We start from the raw sequence: 11,940 nt of genomic DNA on the forward strand, positions 1-11,940 counted from the left end.
AGTGGATGGAGCTTGCACGACTAAAATTGTGCTGTGTTGTCTCTGAACAGCAAACTCACCGAGTCCCATAACTGCTGTATGTTGGAGAGCTCAGACCACCAATGTAGAGACCATTGTTTTTTTCCAGCTGTTATTCACATCTTCTCTTTCAGTAATTTTCCCGGTAGCTGAGAATGAAGTGAGCTGAAATGAGCAGGTCCAACGAGCTGGTTTGGAGCACAGGCCAATGACTGATCGCAGCTTGTTACTCAGTCAGTCACCTCCGTTACAGCCGCTCCTGTCTGTAACAATTGAAGAGAAACTGTAAATCTGAAACTAAAATAGATAATTTACAATACTTTATATCATCCCACACTTCTCTGTTTCACAGTTTGTCAAACCCAAAACAGCCTCTGTCTGAGAATTGAATGGTTATCGGGGCCGTCACTTAATATCGGAACTCGTTGATTTTTCGGGGCTGATGCTGGTTTATTTCTTTCAGTGAGTGACCCATTTTACACCAAGTGAAGGTCCAATTCTCAGATCAGAGTCTGGGACACTCTGCTATGTCCAGTCTCCGTTTTGCGAAATTCTAAACCCCTCTGGTCCGGTCATTTCTTGGGAATGAGTCCGAAGCAGTCGGGCCACTCGTTTTTAATATCTGTGTCCTCACTGCTAAATAATAAGATTGCGGGTTTCCTTATCAATAATTGTAAATTATTATACTGACTGTTGAGAATCCAATCGAATTGAGCCCCAGATATTCAGTCTGTGCATCTCCTCATAATTGTTGGTGTTTCTCTACAAGTAATAAAAGCAACCGTCTGGTCAAGTAACTCATTGCACAAATATTCCCCGCAATTAATTCCTCTCTTGTTTAATGCAAGGCGAGTGTAGCTCGAATATTATTTTGACGACTATAATTATTTCCTGAATTTCTTTCCACATTGTGCTCCATTTTTTAGGATGATTTGTGAATGATATTTACCAAATGAGCATTCCCTGCTCAGTGGTGATTTATATTTACCTCCAGCAAAAGCTAATTTCTCCTGACATATTACTCCTGCTCCTAACTACAACAACAAGCTTGGTGTGAAATATATGAACGAAAGTGTTTAATAAAATGGAATAGGGAGAATTTAGATATTTACAAAAGTTTGCCCAACATCAGATCGTCCCCAGATTCACAAGAACAGAGTGAAAGAAGAGGTAAAATGTATTGGGCTCTGTGGCGCGACGGACAGCACATTGGACTTTTAGTTCAAGACTGTAACGACATTTGAAAGGTTCTGGGCTTGAGTTCTCTCAGAGTTATATTTCAGATCACGACTCTTTAATAATGATGCTGTGTTCCACTAGAGTTATATTTCAGATCAGGCCTCCATAATAATGATGCTGTGTTCCCCCACAGTTAGATTTCAGATCAGGCCTCCATAATAATGATGCTGTGTTCCCCCAGAGTTATGTTTCAGATCAGGGCTCCATAATAATGATGCTGTGTTCCTCCAGAGTTATATTTCAGATCAGGGCTCCATAATAATGATGCTGTGTTCCCCCAGAGATATATTTCAGATCAGGGCTCCATAACAATGATGCTGTGTTCCCCAGGAGTTATATTTCAGGTCAGGGCTCCATAATAATGATGCTGTGTTCCCCAGGAGTTATATATCAGATCAGGGCTCCATAATAATGATGCTGTGTTCCCCAGGAGTTATATATCAGATCAGGGCTCCATAATCATGATGCTGTGTTCCCCCAGAGTCATATTTCAGATCAGGGCTCCATAATAATGATGCTGTGTTCCCCCAGAGTTATATTTCAGATCATGGCCCCATAATAATGATGCTGTGTTCCCCCAGATTTATATTTCAGATCATGGCTCCATAATAATGATGCTGTGTTCCCCCAGAGTTATATTTCAGATCATGGCACCATAATAATGATGATGTGTTCCCCCAGAGTTATATTTCAGATCATGGCACCATAATAATGATACTGTGTTCCCCCAGAGTTATATTTCAGATCATGGCCCCATAATAATGATGCTGTGTTCCCCCAGATTTATATTTCAGATCATGGCTCCATAATAATGATGCTGTGTTCCCCCAGAGTTATATTTCAGATCATGGCACCATAATAATGATGATGTGTTCCCCCAGATTTATATTTCAGATGAGGGCTCCATAATAATGACGCTGTGGGTGAAACAAAAATCCAAGCTGATGTCCATGAAAGGCAACTGCCGCCCAGACACTTCCTGTTATGCGAGTGGCGCCGGTCCACCCCGACTTTCTCAATTCTGAATTCCCTTTGATCTGGATTGACGAACCGCTCTCAATGATGACGTTTTAGGCCTGCACTGTTCTGGTCTCCATATTACGGAAACGGATATAGAAGCACTGGAGAACGAAAATAAAATATTCACGAGGATCATAACAATTCTAAGAGGTTATACCTATCAGGAAAGACTGAACAGTGTTGGACATTTCACTCTAGAAGAGAGAAGACTAAGAGGTGACCTGGTCGAGGTCTTTACAATTATGTCGTGGTTTGATAGGTGGGGATAGAGAAGATGTTTCAACTTACGGGGAGCCGAAATTTTCGGGTGATCAGTAGAAAATAGTCACCAATACCTTCAATAAGGAATTCAGGAGAAACATCTTTACTCAGACAGTAGTGAGAATGTGGAACTTACAGCTACATGGAGTAGTTGAGGAGAATATCTTAGAAATATGTAAGGGGACGCTAGATAAGTACACGAGAGAGAAAGGAACAGAAAGATATGCTGATAGTTTTAGATGAGATGGAGTTGGAGGAATATTGTGTGGAGCATAAACACCAGCAGAGACCAGTTGGGGCGAATGGCCCGTTTCTGTAAATTCTATCTCGAATCTGTGTATTGTTTTATCGCAGGGTTACACTGTCGTATTGTGTGGTGTTTTGTTTTAAATACAGGTTCTGGATCTGAGACAATATAGTACACAGGCGAAAGTAAAAGGTACTACTTTATTGTAACACTTATAACATACAAGTATTGTAACAGACAAACAATCAATCACAAGCTCACTTGCGTCTGCCCGTCGGGGACCCCTGAAGTCGACGGCTGGTACTTGAGCCTGTGGTTCTCCAAGGCACCGGATGCACTCGCAGTCCTCGGTGAAGTCCTCAGAGTCTGGAAAGTCCCCGATAGTTATACTGGGGCATAAACAAGTGCATTTGTGGCGGACGGCCAGGTCAAACAGCTGGTGGCATGACGCGTCTTGCGCGTTTTAAACACATTTAGCTGCTGACAACACTTGTGACATGTCATAGAGTTCACCCTTATGTTCCAGTGCCCACATGAGAACACGAAGAAGGAGATGCTTCAGGGAACAGACCAGCTGTCCCTTGAACTCCGGTGGAAATGTTAGAAGCAAAAGGTTAAACTGCTCCAGGTGAGGCTCGAACTCACAACCTCGGCATTTCTTGAGCCTGAATACTGTTATATAAGTACCGCGCGCTAACCGATTGCGCCACTGGAGCCGCGTTGGTTTAGTAGTCTCATCAAACACACTCATTTTCGGCCTGTAAGACTGCATATTCTTTCAGGCAGGTTTCCAAGTGGACACATGCCGCCACCTGCCACTTGGGCATTGGTGTTTTGGAAATCGAATTCTTTCCTGCCACACACGAAGCAAGTGTTCGATTAACGCCCAATGTAGCAGCATTTTCATTCTGCATTCATGACATCGCGTGAATTGCGATAAATTCATATTCAGCTTCGATCTGCACAACATCTTTTCTCCATGTGTGTTGTTTTCACTTCACCTCGGCTTCTATTCGCAAAGGGTGGGAGACGTTTTGGAACGCTCTTCTGCAGATGGAAGTTGATGGTAGCACACTTGTGAATGCTAATTCTGAGATTGATAGATTTCTGTGAAACAAGGGTATTAAGGGATATGGGGCGAAGCCGGGTACATGGAGTGAGGTCACAGCTCCGCCATGATCTCATTTAATGGTGCAACAAGATCGACGGGCTAAGTATCACTGCTACTTGCTGCCTCCTGATATGCACCACCTTCACCTGCAAGAAAGCGGGATGTGTGGCTGAGTGATGTGCCTGTCATGGTTAAATAGCTGCCAGTGTGTGTGACCTATGAGTTGTGGCTGGGCGGCTTGAAACAGTGATAATGTGGAAGAGTGAGAGGAAGCCTCTGGTTACAAGAGTTGAGACTTTTCAATTACTTTCTCCACCTGCCTTTCAATGATTTATGTGCTTGCACTCCCAAATCTCTGTGCTCCTCTACAATCCCTCGCTTCTAACCATTCAGAAAATTCGCCGATTTTCGTGTCCAAAGTTGATGACCTCACACTTGCCCACTTTGAACTCTATTTGCCATAGTTTTGTCCATTCTCTTAATCTGTCTATGCGCCTTTGCAACTTCCTGCTCCCCTTTTCACTTACTGTCCGTTCTCACTTCGTCACATCTGCAAACTTCATCCCAGTCATTAATAAATATGATGTGGAGATGCCGGTGATGGACTGGGGTTGACAATTGTAAACAATTTTACAACACCAAGTTATAGTCCAGCAATTTTATTTTAAATTCACAAGCTTTCGGAGGCTACCTCCTTCCTCAGGTGAACGATGTGAAAATGAAAACCTCGAAATGAAGTCGCATTTATAATTCACAGAACAATGCTGGTGATAACAGACAGTTTTTTCAACTGCCCGTTGCAAAGGCAATCAGTGTGCAGACAGACAGGTGTTACCTGCCAGGTCTCAGAATATACAAATCACCAAAAAAAAACAACAAACAAAAAAAAACAGAGATAGAGAGGTAGAAACATAGAAAAGACAGCAACTGACCCGTTATATTAAAAACATATAACATTTGTTCGCTGGTGGGGTAACGTGTAGCGTGACATGAACCCAAGATCCCGGTTGAGGCCGTCCTCATGGGTGCGGAACTTGGCTATCAATTTCTGCTCGACGATTTTGCGTTGTCGTGTGTCTCCAAGGCCGCCTTGGAGTACGCTTACCCGAAGGTCGGTGGCTGAATGTCATTGACTGATGAAGTGTTCCCCGACTGGGAGGGAACCCTCCTGTTTGGCGATTGTTGCGCGGTGTCCGTTCATCCGTTGTCGCAGTGTCTGCATGGTCTCGCCAATGTACCATGCTCTGGGGCATCCTTTCCTGCAACGTATGAGGTAGACAACGTTGGCCGAGTCACAGGAGGATGAACCATGCACCTGGTGGGTGGTGTCCTCTCGTGTGATGGTGGTATTTGTGTCGATGATCTGGCATGTTTTGCAGAGGTTGCCGTGGCAGGGTTGTGTGGTGTCGTGGACTCTGTTCTCCTGAAAGCTGGGTAATTTGCTGCGAACGATGGTCTGTTTGAGGTTGGGTGGCTGTTTGAAGGCGAGTAGTGGAGGTGTGGGGATGGCCTGAGCGAGGTGTTCGTCGTCATCGATGACATGTTGAAGGCTGCGGAGAACATGGCGTAGTTTCTCCGCTCCGGGGAAGTACTGGACGACAAAGGGTACTTTGTTGGTTGCGTCCCGTGTTAGTCTCCTGAGGAGGTCTATGCGATTTTTTGCTGTGGCCCGTCGGAACTGTCGATCGATGAGTCGAGCGTCATATCCCGTTCTTACTAGGGCGTCTTTCAGCGTCTGTAGGTGTCCATCGCGTTCCTCCTCGTCTGAGCAGACCCTGTGTATTCGCAGGGCCTGTCCATAGGGGATGGCCTCTTTGACGGAGTTTGGGTGGAAGCTGGATCGGTGGCGCTTCGTGTGGTTGTCCGTGGGCTTGCGGTAGAGTGAGGTGCTGAGATGCCCGTCTTTGATGGAGATTTGTGTGTCCAAGAAAAAAAACGATTCTGAAGAGTCGTCCATGGTGAGTTTGATGGTGGGATCGGTTCCTTATAGTTGAATGATGGTACAGGCTCGACCAGATGAATCGCTTCCATTTGTTCCTACGTACAGATCAGCCAAGATCTAATTGAATGGCTGAACGGACTCGAGGGGCTGAATGGCCTCCTCCTGTGCTGCACCGACAATGATCCTGTGATATCCCGGCCGCTCTGTGCTGCTGCCCTTGGAGTGTTTGATGGGACAGTTTAGAGGCAGTTTTACTTTGGATTTAACCCGTACTGTACATGCCCTGTGAATGTTTGATGGGGCAGTGAAGAGGGAGATTTACTCTGTAATCTAACTCGTGCTGTACCTGCCCTGTGAGTGTTTGACGGGACATTGTTGAGGGAGCTTTACTCTCCATCTAACCCCAGCTTCCCAGTTTTCACCATATCCATCAAACCCAACTAAGTCCTTCACTCCATGCCTCTCAACCCACCTATCAAGCTTCTCACAATATCCCTCAACCCCCATCTCTCAGTCTGCTGTCGTAGCTCTGTAGCTCTGTTCAGATGTTTGGCTGATAAAAACGTGCGTGTGAAACCCCACGGAAAATCTGTGGGAAGTGCAAATCTACCGAACGGCTTGCCCGGTCGGTTCAGCACTCAGCAAAATTGACCTTGCTGCTTTTAGCTCTGTGACGCAATGGATACGTCATTGTGAGTAAATGAAACGGTTTTAAAGGTTGTGGGTTCAAATCCCACTAGCGTTGTATTTTAGATAACGGCAACATAGTAATGATACTGAAGGGTGGGACCTTGTAATAAAAACCCAAGCTGTTCACCGATGTCCTTCATGGAAGGCAAACAGCCATCCCGACGCTTCCTGTTTTAAGAACATAAGAAACAAGAGCTGGAGTCGGTCATACGGCCCCTCGAGCCTGCTCCGTCATTCAATCAGATCATGGCTGATCTTCCAACTCAACTCCACTTTCCCGCCCGATCCCCATATCCCTTGATTCTCCGAGAGTCCTAAAATCGTTCTATCTCAGCCTTGAATATATTCAATGAATCAGCATCTACAGCCATCTGGGGTAAAGAATTCCAAATTTCACAACCCTCTGCGTGAACAAATTCCTCCTCATCAAAGTCTTGAATAACCGACCACTTGTCCTGCGACTATGCCCCTGGTTCATTTCTATCTAACTAGGAGAAACAATCTCTCAGCACCTAACTTGTCACGCCCCCTCACAATGTTTTACGTTTTAATGAGATCACCTCTCATTTTTCTAAACTTCAGAGAGTTTAGGCCCATTCTACTCAACCTCTGTTTATAGGACAACCCTCTCATCGGAGGAATTAATCGAGTCAACCTTCATTGCACGTTCTCGAAGGCAAGTATATCCTTCCTTAGATAAGGAGAGCAAAACTGTTGGCAGTACTTCAGGAGAGGTCTCACCAAAGCCCTCACAACTGCAATAAGACTTCGTTACTCTTGTCCTCCAACCACCTTGCAATAAAGGCCAACATGCCATTTGCTTTCCTAATTGCTTGCTGTACCCACGTAATAAATGTTATGACCTAGGTCACCCAAGTCTCTCTGAAGACCAACCTTTAATAGATTCTCACCATTGAAACAATATTCTGTTCTTCTATTCTGACTGCCAAAGTGAATAACTTCACATTTCTCCACGTTATACTCTATCTGCCACCTTCTTGCCCACTCAGTAAATCTTTTTATATCCCTTTGCAGATTCTTTGTCTCCTCCTCACAACTTGCTTTGCCGCCGAGCTTTGTATCGTCAGCAAAGGTGGATACAGTACACTCGTTCCCTTTATTTAATTCATTAATATAGATTGTAAATAGCTTAGGCCCAAGCACCGATCCTTGTGGCACCTCACTAATTACAGACTGCCAACCTGAGAATGACTCGTTATCCCTGCTCTCTGCTTTCTCTCCGTTAACTAATCTACTATCCATGCTAATATATTACCCCCAAACCACATGCGCCCTTACTTAATGGAACAACCTTTTATGTGGGAACTTATCGAATGCCTTTTGAAAATCCATGTAAACTACAGCCACTGGTTCCCCTTGATCTACCCTGCTGGTTACATCCTCAAAAAACTCGAATAAATTAGTCAAACAAGGGGCTCCAGTCCCACTCGACTTTCATGACACTTAATTCCCTCTGATCTGGATTGGCGAATCGCTCTCAAGGAGGAGGCTGATCTCCAGCTCAGGGGATTCATAGAGAAGAAATTAAAACATGGCCAGACCAAAGTGAATTTGCTGGCCTCCCATTCCAATCTCAGCACTCAGACTCCATTCAGTCTCACTGCCCGTCTGGACATTATAATCTCCAGGAAGTAAAGATCATCTCACCGAATTGAAACACCTCTTGATGAAACTCTTTGAACGGGATCCAGTGTCCGCGGAAGCCTCACTTACACGCTGAAATCCCCCAGGATAATGTGACACTTCAGCCAGTTCCTTTGTCTGAACACAGAGACGGAAGGAGTGCGGGCGGGGTCGCAACATGTGAGGAAACCACGTTCGATACAGACAGAGAGGGAGAGAAACGGGATAAATTAGAAAATGATAAGTCGGTGTAATTAAACTGAGTTTTCAGTCCTAAGAATTATCGGCGGAAGGGAAGAGTGATGGAACGAGGAAAAGCAATATAAACTAAACGGTATAATTCTAATAGGGGTGCAGGAACAGGGAGATCTGCGGGTCTATGTACACAAATCATTGAAGATGGTAGGGCAGGTTGAGAAAGCGGTTAAGAAAGCATACGGGAACCTGGGCTTTATGAATAGATGCATAGAGTTCAAAAGCAAGGAGGTTATGATGAACCTTTATAAAGCAGTGGTTGAGCCACAACTAGAGTATTGTTTCTAGTTCTGGGCACCGCACATTCGGAAGGATGTGAAGGCCTTAGAGAGGTTGCAGAAGAGATTTACTGCAATGATTCTAGGGATGAGGGACTTCAGTTCCGTGCATAGACTGGAGAAGCTGGGGCTGTTCTCCATTGAGCCAGAAGTTTGAGAGGAGATTTGATCGAGGTATTCAACATCATGAAGGGTCCAGGCAGAGTAGATAGAGAGAAACTGTTCCCATTGGCGGAGGGATCAAGTACCAGAGGACATAGATTTAAGGTCATGGGCAAAAGAACCAAAGGCGACATGAGAAAAAAGTTTTTGACACAGCGATGGTTGTGATCTGTAATGCAGTGCCTGAGGGGGTGGTGGAGGCAGATTCACTTGTGGCTTTCAAAAGGGAATTGGATCAGTACTTGAAGGGGAAAAAATGCAGAGCTTCGAGTAAAGAGCGGGGAAATGGGATTAGCTGGATTTCTCTTGCAGAGAGCCGGCACGGACTCGAAGGGCCGAATGTACTCTTTCTGTGCTGGAACCATTCTATGACTCTATAATTCTAAGAGTGTTGTAGATAAGAACAAACTGGAGAGCGCTGGCTCCGAATCTGCGGTTAATTCACTCCCTGCAGTTTGAAACACTCCGTTTTTCTTATATTGAGAAGAATCTTGTTGCTCGAACTGAAAAACCAATTTGAAATTTCACTTCCTGTCCGGTCTCGAGAATCAGGGGATGAAACTTTTGAAATTGTCGAATGTTTTCCTCTTGAAGTGAAGTGAACCGTGTAAATCTGGTTAAACCGGCGGGTCGGAATCCCCTTAGATTTAGAATCCAGCTCTTCAATCCCTTCGCTAAAACAACTCTGGTTTAAGAATTAAAGTCGTTGACCAGAAGCGGTCCCGCGGTGTTGGTCTGTGTTTAATCTCCACCATGAATGTTTAGCTCTCCCCGAGAATCAGTTTGTCCAACGTCCTCACAGAAAGATTCGTTCCCTCCTGTCGACTTGATTTGGGAAAATACAGAATATCAGCGAACAGCTGAATTTTTATTCCGCAATTGATTTTTATTATTTAATGGAAATATAAAGGAGCAGGGGGCACTTTAACCTCACGGAGATGATTCGTTGCAATTGGAAACCCGTGGATGGGAATCTCTGGAACTAATTTAAATCGGCAGTCAACACAGATAGGCTGGGAAGCAAAAACGAAGGGCTTCTGGAGGCTGCCAATGAGGAAGAGTCAACATTGATCTCGCTGCTCTCTGGAGCACAACGGGTGGAAAAATGGAAGCAAAGAAACAAACAACATGAACTTGAAGGTACCGCTGGGATTTGAACCCAGGATCCCCTGTTTACAAGACAGGTGCTTTAACCATTGAGCCACGGCGCCCACATTTGTACAAATCTTTCCCAACGTTATGGTATTGATACCTTTGTCAAGCGACTTTGTTGAGCCTTCCCCTTCAGAGCGTCTGCGCAATAACATCGATCTTTTGTTCAACGGTCTCAGCCTGAGAAACCATGGATATCAGTCGTGACCTTCTCTTTGTTATCCCCTGTCAGCACATCTTATATCTAGTCCTATTCATCCTGTTTTAATCCCACACTCTCCCCAAACTATCTGGTCTTACCCTATTGCATTTCTGATCTCTTCCCACGAAATGTTGGTGAGTACTGTGTGTGATACACCCGGCCCTGACCTCCTCCTGTGGTTGACCTCCGACAACTACTGCACAATAGTTTAACGTGTGTTTGTTTTACGTTATGAAATGTGTATTCGCGCTAGTCTACCCGGTGTACCTATTCTCACACAAACGGCAATTTTGCTTCAGATCATTTTAATTTTAGAAAGTCTTACTGGATAAGACAAGTTGGACATTCAAAATTTGGTGAAGAGACGTTGATGTTGTTCACTTGAAATAATTAGTGTACAACTCAATGATGCTGTACATCGGAATAGAAAGCGAGATTGAATGAACAGGAAGCGTCTGAAAGTATGGCTGATCGGCTGTGGGTGGCAGCGAAGTTTCACATGGCTGCATGGTCAATTGCCAGCGTTTCGTTGAACTTCGGGTCTTATTTTCACTTTGAGGTTTTCACTGATTGATAAATGAGAAGTCCGGAGATCGGATCCCAGTTAAGTCCCACTCCGCTTCCATTTTAAGTGAAAAATCACCAATTGGCGTCTCAGATTTTTTCATAGCTGCAGACGGCAGGAACGTATTTTTCCAAGAAAGATGGCAGTGATGGATAGAAGGAAGGAAGATGGGAGGGAGCAGAAATAAACTCGACTGAAAAGGAACAAAAGACTGAGCCTGAGAGTGAGATGGCAGGAGAGAAGCTGAGAGGCTGAAGTATGTGACTTTTCTCAGTCACTTCTTGCTGCCTCATAATTTCTTTACCTTCATTGTCCAATCTTAATTGGCTGCGGCGCGAATAATTGCGTAAATACAGCGAATTGGCGATCGCCGTTGACGGCAACCGTAGGCTGAGCGACGAAAACAACTTTTATCGTTTAACCGAGCCTTTCGGAGGAGCGGCGGAAATGTTCCAGAAATTATTGGGCAAATCACAAATTCCCGTATCTCACTTTCTGCAACATTTACCTATCGATAATGGCGCACGCTGTGAATGCATCATTTTGGCTCGAGGTCCCAGCAATTGCAGGATTATAATGATAACGAAATAATTCTGGTCCGATAACAGTGAGACCTTGTTCCGCTCCGGGATCCAACAGCCTTTCTCTGTCCCTGCTCTGTCCACTTATCCCAGTTATCCACAGAGAAAATGGGACCGGTCCAGTATTGTAAAAAACTGGTGAAAGAGAAAATCTGTCTCCTTCACCCGTAGAGAACAAGCGTCGAACAGGGAACCAAAGCAAATGGCGGCAGAGCACAGGCCTGGAGACCTCAGTGAATCAGCCGTCGGTGACATTAACCTCCCGATCAGGTCAATAAACACCAGACAGTTGTTTCTATCTCTCTGCCTGGTGCTGAATCCAGATATAAAAGGTCGTTCCTGAGGCAATTGCTGAAAGCAGAGGGAAACCAATCAGGAAGAAAACAGTGTCGGCGACCGAGACCAGACCGGGATCCCGAGCCACACGGGCTGGATCCAATCACTGAGCAGCTCATCGCTTCAACCACCTTCGCGCTTCCCCCTCGGATCAGTTTCACCGAAACCGCTTCCTGTTTCTTGGTCAAATTCAATCTGATCGAGCGGATCAAACATAAAAATCGAACTCATATTTCT

The 11,940-nt window shown here is 44.9% G+C and overlaps 2 non-coding genes across 2 annotated transcripts; both read right to left on the reverse strand.

The window, feature by feature from the left end:
* Positions 1 to 3,405: 3,405 nt before the first annotated feature.
* On the reverse strand, positions 3,406 to 3,501 carry trnai-uau (transfer RNA isoleucine (anticodon UAU)). The gene is made up of 2 exons: positions 3,464 to 3,501; positions 3,406 to 3,441 (listed from the first exon to the last, which is right to left on the reverse strand). It is a non-coding gene; the product is annotated as a tRNA-Ile (tRNA).
* A 6,504-nt stretch (positions 3,502 to 10,005) lies between these two features.
* trnat-ugu (transfer RNA threonine (anticodon UGU)) lies at positions 10,006 to 10,078 on the reverse strand. The gene has a single exon. It is a non-coding gene; the product is annotated as a tRNA-Thr (tRNA).
* Between the last annotated feature and the right edge of the window lie 1,862 nt (positions 10,079 to 11,940).

This window comes from Heptranchias perlo, unplaced genomic scaffold (genome assembly GCF_035084215.1).
Source record: "Heptranchias perlo isolate sHepPer1 unplaced genomic scaffold, sHepPer1.hap1 HAP1_SCAFFOLD_133, whole genome shotgun sequence".
Taxonomy (NCBI): Eukaryota; Metazoa; Chordata; class Chondrichthyes; order Hexanchiformes; family Hexanchidae; genus Heptranchias; species Heptranchias perlo.